A 5,962-nucleotide genomic window follows, 5' to 3' on the forward strand; every position below is an offset into this window, starting at 1 on the left:
AATTTTGCATCTGTGTTCATCAGGGATATTGGTCTGTAGTTCTTTTTGGTGGGGTCCTTGTATGGTTTTGGGATCAAGGTAATGTTAGCCTCATAAAAAGAGTTTGGAAGTTTTCATTCCATTTCTATTTTTTGGAAGAGTTTCAGAAGAATAGGTATTAATTCTTCTTAAATGTTTGGTAGAATTCCCCTGGGAAGCCATCTGGCCCTGGGCTCTTGTTTGTTGGGAGATTTGATTACTGCTTCAGTTTCTTTGCTGGTTATGGGCCTGTTCATGTTTTCTATTTCTTCCTGGTTCAGTTTTGGTAGTTTATACATCTCTAGGAATGCATCCATTTCTTCCAGATTATCTAATTTGCTGGCATATAGTTGCTCATAAAATGTTCTTATTATTGTTTGTATTTCTTTGGTATTGGTTGTGATCTCTCCTCTTTCATTCATGATTTTATTTATTTGGGTTCTTTCTCTTTTCTTTTTGATAAGTCTGGCCAAGGGTTTATCAATCTTATTAATTCTTTCAAAGAACTAGCTCCTAGTTTCGTTGATCTGTTCTACTGTTCCTTTGGTTTCTATTTCATTGATTTCTGCTCTGATCTTTATTATTTCTCTTCTCCTGCTGGGTTTAGGCTTTATTTGCTGTTCTTTCTCCAGCTCCTTTAGGTGTAGGGTTAGGTTGTATATTTGAGACCTTTCTTGTTTCTTGAGAAAGGCTTGTATTACTATATACTTTCCTCTTAGGACTGACTTTGCTGCATCCCAAAGATTTTGAACAGTTGTGTTTTCATTTTCATTTGTTTCCATGAATTTTTAAATTCTTCTTTAATTTCCTGGTTGACCCATTCATTCTTTAGTAGGATGCTCTTTAGCCTCCATATATCTGAGTTCTTTCCAACTTTCCTCTTGTGATTGAGTGGTCAAAAGCATTGTGGTCCGAAAATATGCAGGGAATGATCCCAATCTTTTGGTACCAGTTGAGACCTGATTTGTGACCCAGGATGTGATCTATTCTGTAGAATGTTCCATGGGCACTAGAGAAGAATGTGTATTCTGTTGCTTTGGGATAGAATGTTCTGAATATATCTGTGAAGTCCATTTGGTCCAGTGTGTCATTTAAAGCCTTTATTTCCTTGTTGATCTTTTGCTTGGATGATCTGTCCATTTTAGTGAGGGGGTTGTTAAAGTCCCCTACTATTATTGTATTATTGTCAATGCATTTCTTTGATTTTGTCATTAATTGGCTTATATAATTGGCTGCTCCCATGTTAGGGGCATAGATATTTACAATTGTTAGATCTTGTTGGATAGATCCTTTAATTATAATATAGTGTCCTTCCTCATCTCTTATTACAGTCTTTGGTTTAAAATCTAATTTGTCTGATATAAGGATTGACACCCTAGCTTTCTTTTGATGTCCATTAGCATGGTAAATGGTTTTCCAGCCCCTCACTTTAAATCTGGGGGTGTCTTTGGGACTAAAATGAGTCTCTTGCAGACAGCATATCGATGGGTCTTGCTTTTTTATCTGATACTCTGTGTCTTTTGATTGCGGCATTTAGCCAATTTACATTCAGCATAACTAATGAAAGATATGAATTTAGGGCCATTGTATTGCCTATAAGGTGACTGTTACTGTATATTGTCTCTGTTCCTTTCTGATCTAGTTACTTTTGGGCTCTCCCTTTGCTTAAAGGACCCATTTCAATATTTCTTGCAGGGGTGGCTTGGTGATCACAAATTCTTTTAGTTTCTGTTTGTCCTGGAAGCTGTTTTTATCACTCCTGTTTTCAATGACAGCCTAGCTGGTTAAAGTATTCTTGGCTGCATATTTTTCTCATTTAGTACCTGGAATGTATCATGCCAGTCCTTTCTGGCCTCCTAGGTCTCTGTGGATAGGCCTCCTGCCGATCTAATGTTTCTACCATTGCCACTGTAGGTTACAGACCTCTTGTCCCGAGCTACTTTCAGGATTTTCTCTTTGTGTCTGAGACTTGTAAGTTTTACTATTAGATGTCAGGGTGTTGGCCCTTTTTTATGGATTTTGAGGGGGGCTCTTTGTGCCTCCTGGATTTTGATGCCTGTTTCCTTCCCTAAATTAGAGAAGGTCTCCACTATAATTTGCTCCAATATACCTTCTGCCCCCCCGTTCCTCTTCATCTGGGGTCCCAATTATTCTAATATTGTTCCGTTTTATGGTATCACTTATCTCTTGAATTCTCCCCTCATGATCTAGTAGTTGTTTGTCTCTCTTTTTCTCAGCTTCTTTATGTCCATCATCTGGTCTTCTATATCACTAATTCTCTCTTCTGCCTCATTTATCCTAGCAGTTAGAGCCTCCATTTTTTATTGCATCTCATTAATAGCCTTTTTGATTTTGACTTGGTTAGATTTTAGTTCTTTTATTTCTCCAGAAAGTGATTCTCTAGTTCCTTCTATGCTTTTTTCAAGCCCAGCTAGTATCTTTATAATTGTTATTCTGAACTCTAATTCCAACATCTTACTAATGTCCATATTGATTAGGTCCCTGGCAGTCAGTACTGCCTCTTGTTCTCTTTTTTGAGGTGAGTTTTTCCATTTTGTGATTTTGTCCAGAGAGGAATAGATGAATAAGACAACAAAAGGCAACAACGACCCCAGAGAAATAAATACTAAACCAACTTAGAAGAGACCGGAAACTAAAAAAAAAAAAAAAAGAAGAGACCGGAAACTTTGGCGGGGGAGGGGAGAATATGATCAGGTGGGTGAATAGAACAGAGCCATACACTAGATTTTGGGTGTATTTTGGTCTGTTAGAAGAAATTGCATCCCAAAATTTTAAAGAAAGAATAACATATATATACAAAAATAAGCTTAAATACAATGAAGGGATAGAATATGACTGTAAAAATGAAAATTAAAAAAGATTTTCAAAAAGGAATTGATAAGTTGGTTGAAAAAGGAAAGAAGAAAAATTTTTTAAAAAAGAAAAAATAACGAAAATTAAAAAAATTAACTTTGAAAGACTAAAGCATCATGGGGAAAAAGCCATGGATTCTATGTGCATTATTCCCCTAGCGCTGGAGTTCTGCCATTCTCATTGATCGGTAAACTTGGTCTTGGCTGGCTGTTCTCACTGATCTTCTGGGGGAGGGGCCCATTGCCGTGGTTCCCAAATGTCTTTGCTGGAGGCGGAATTGCCCCGCCCTTGCCTGGTCCGGGCTGAGTAATCTGCTCCAGTTTGCTCTTGGGAGCTGTTTTTCCCTGCAAGCTTTCCGTACAGCTTTGGAGGCCGAGAGTGAAAATGGCGGCCTCCCAATCTCCGTCCTGGAGGAGCCGAGAACTCAGGGCCCCACTGCTCAGTGAGCCCCCAGAGAAAAGCCGTCAGTCACTCCCGTCTCCCTGGTCTCCGGCCGCACTCCGTGCTCACCCGGCCTGTGACTGAGCATTTCTATCTCTGGCCCCCGACCCCGGGTGGAGTCTCCAAACCCAGCAGATCCCTGTGGTGCGCTCCCGCGCTGCTCCTCCTGAGGGAGGAAGGGGAGTCTCCCCAGGATCTGCCGCTTTTTGGGTCCCTGCTGGAGGAGCAGTGGCCCAACTGTGCCGCGGATCACGGTTTATGGCAACCCCGAGCTGAGAGCCCACACCTCAGCTCCGTCTCTGCAGCCGGCTTCCCCGCTCCGATACCTGGGAGCTCTGCCGCACTCAGGCACCCTGGTCTTTCTGTGACCCCGAGGGTCCTGAGACCACACTGTCCCGCGAGAGTTCCACCCCCGCTTAGCCACTGGAGAGACATCCCTCAGCAGAGCCAACTTCTAAAATTTCCGATTTTGTGCTCCAAAGCTGTCACTTGCCAGAAGCGGCCCCCTCCCCCGCCGTCTATCCTCCCGAATATCTCCTCAGAATCACGCCACATATCCTACCTTCCAGAAAATGGTCGCTTTTCTGTTCAGAGTTGCTGCTATTCTTTTCTTTGATCTCTGGTTGAGTTCGCAGGTGTTCAGAATGGTTTGATAACTATCTAGCTGAATTCCTGGGACCAGACGAAATTTAGGTCTCCTACTCCTCCTCCATCTTAGACACTCTCCTATTCAACATTTTTTAGAATTTATTTAGTTCATTCTTTTCATTAATTCCTAACAACATTTTAGAGCTGAAAATAATTCCAATACTCAAATTGTGCAAGGTTGGCCCTTCCTAACAAATTCCAAGGCCAGTTTTACTTATGAACAAAACTGGAAGAATCTGAAGTTAAAATTAGCAAATTGAAAATATTGCTGAGCTTAAAAGAAAATATAAAATACAGGACAGTTAGATATGTGCATAAGGATGGATTAACATTTGGAAATCTATTAAATATATTGTCATAATAACAAAAAAGAAAATCATTATCATTTGATATTTGTTTAAAAGTATTTGATAAAATTCCACACCTATTTAGGATTTAGGAACAGGGAAGTCTCAGAGGGTGTGTGGGCCAGGGATGGCCCCAAAGAGTAGGAGGCGTGGGGGGGGGAGGGGCCTAAGTGTCACTGCTAAGCACTCTCAGCCAGAATCCAGAGTAGGACCCTTCAAGGATAGGTGCAGGTGCAATGGCGTCCAAAGAGGAGCAAGCAGTAAAAAAAATCTCAACATGGAAAATGCCAGCCAGGAAAACAGAAAAAAGGACGAATAGGAGCAAGTTGCTAATAAAGGAGAGTCCTTGGTCCTCCCTTTGGAAGCTGGTGAATATTGTGTGCCTAGAGTAAATCATAGGTGGATGCATGTTAGGCAGCCCATCCTGCAGTGTAGGTGGGACATGATTCAGAGACTTGGAGAGCTGCAGGCAAGGATGAGAGAAGAGAATATGGAAAGGATTGGGGAGGTGGTGAGACAGCAGATGGAAAAGCTGAGGGAAAAGTAATTCAATCATAGTCTGCAGGTGATTAGCACTGACCTTCCTTACCATGACCATCATGTTGTGTTTTGCCTTATGACTTGAATCCTGATATTTTCCCTCAAGTTAATAGGAAGACTCATCTGCTTCCTAAACTTGCATGTTCTCCATGTACCTTTGTTGTAAACCTTTCGGTGGTAGATGTCTCTTGTGGGTTTCCAATGGCCAGCTTCTAATTGAATGTTGTATTTTGACCCAATCTGTAAGATTCTGTCAGTGGGGGAGTTTTACCCTATTGTATGGCAAGATGCTCATTATATATTGTGAAGTTCATAAAGCAGTTTAAAAAGGTGAAAAAAGAAGGGCGCCTGGGTGGCTCAGTTGGTTAAGTGTCTGCCTTTGGCTCAGGTCATGATCCCAGGGTCCTAGAATCGAGCCCCACATCGGGCTCCCTGCTCAGCAGGGAGTCTGCTTGTCCCTCTGCCTGCCACTCTCCCTGCTTGTGCTCTCTCTCTCTCTCTCTTCCTCTCTGACAAATAAATGAATAAAATCTTTTTTTAAAGATTTTCAGTTTTTTAAAAAGCGAAAAAAAGAGAAAAGAAAAAAGAAAAGGGAATCTTTAAAAACTAGGAACAGAAGGAAACTTCCCTGCTTGATAAAGACTATTTCCCAGAAATCTACAGCAGGTCATTTTAAATTACAGTAATGGTCACTTTCACGTCTGCTCAATGCTGCACTGGAGGTCCCAGTTAATGCCAAACGAAGTATAAATGTTGAAAAGTGAGACAGATCTGTCAATATTTTCAAGCAATATGATTTTCTACCTAGAAGGTACAAGTAAGTCAATTGATGAACTATTAGAAATAACAATAAAATCCAGTAAGGTGGTCAAATAGAAGATCAACTTACAGAAATTAAGAGTTCCCTATACTCCATCAGTAATGGATTCGAAAAATGTTATAAATGATAAAATATACTCATGATAGCAATAAAAACCATAAAACATCCCAAAACAGTTCCTTTTCTGGCCATCTATGAACTCCCAATTACCTAAGGCTGTGGTCAGTCTTATTTGATCTACCAGTAATATTTGACAAAGCATATCACTCCTTTC

The 5,962-nt window shown here is 40.8% G+C and overlaps 1 pseudogene; it reads left to right on the plus strand.

Annotated features, from left to right (window-relative positions):
• Positions 1-4,564: 4,564 nt before the first annotated feature.
• LOC118015558 lies at positions 4,565-4,993 on the plus strand (annotated as a pseudogene).
• Positions 4,994-5,962: the final 969 nt, after the last annotated feature.

Source organism: Mirounga leonina, unplaced genomic scaffold (assembly GCF_011800145.1).
Source record: "Mirounga leonina isolate KUSES-001 unplaced genomic scaffold, KU_Mleo_1.0 Mir_166, whole genome shotgun sequence".
Lineage (NCBI taxonomy): Eukaryota > Metazoa > Chordata > Mammalia > Carnivora > Phocidae > Mirounga > Mirounga leonina.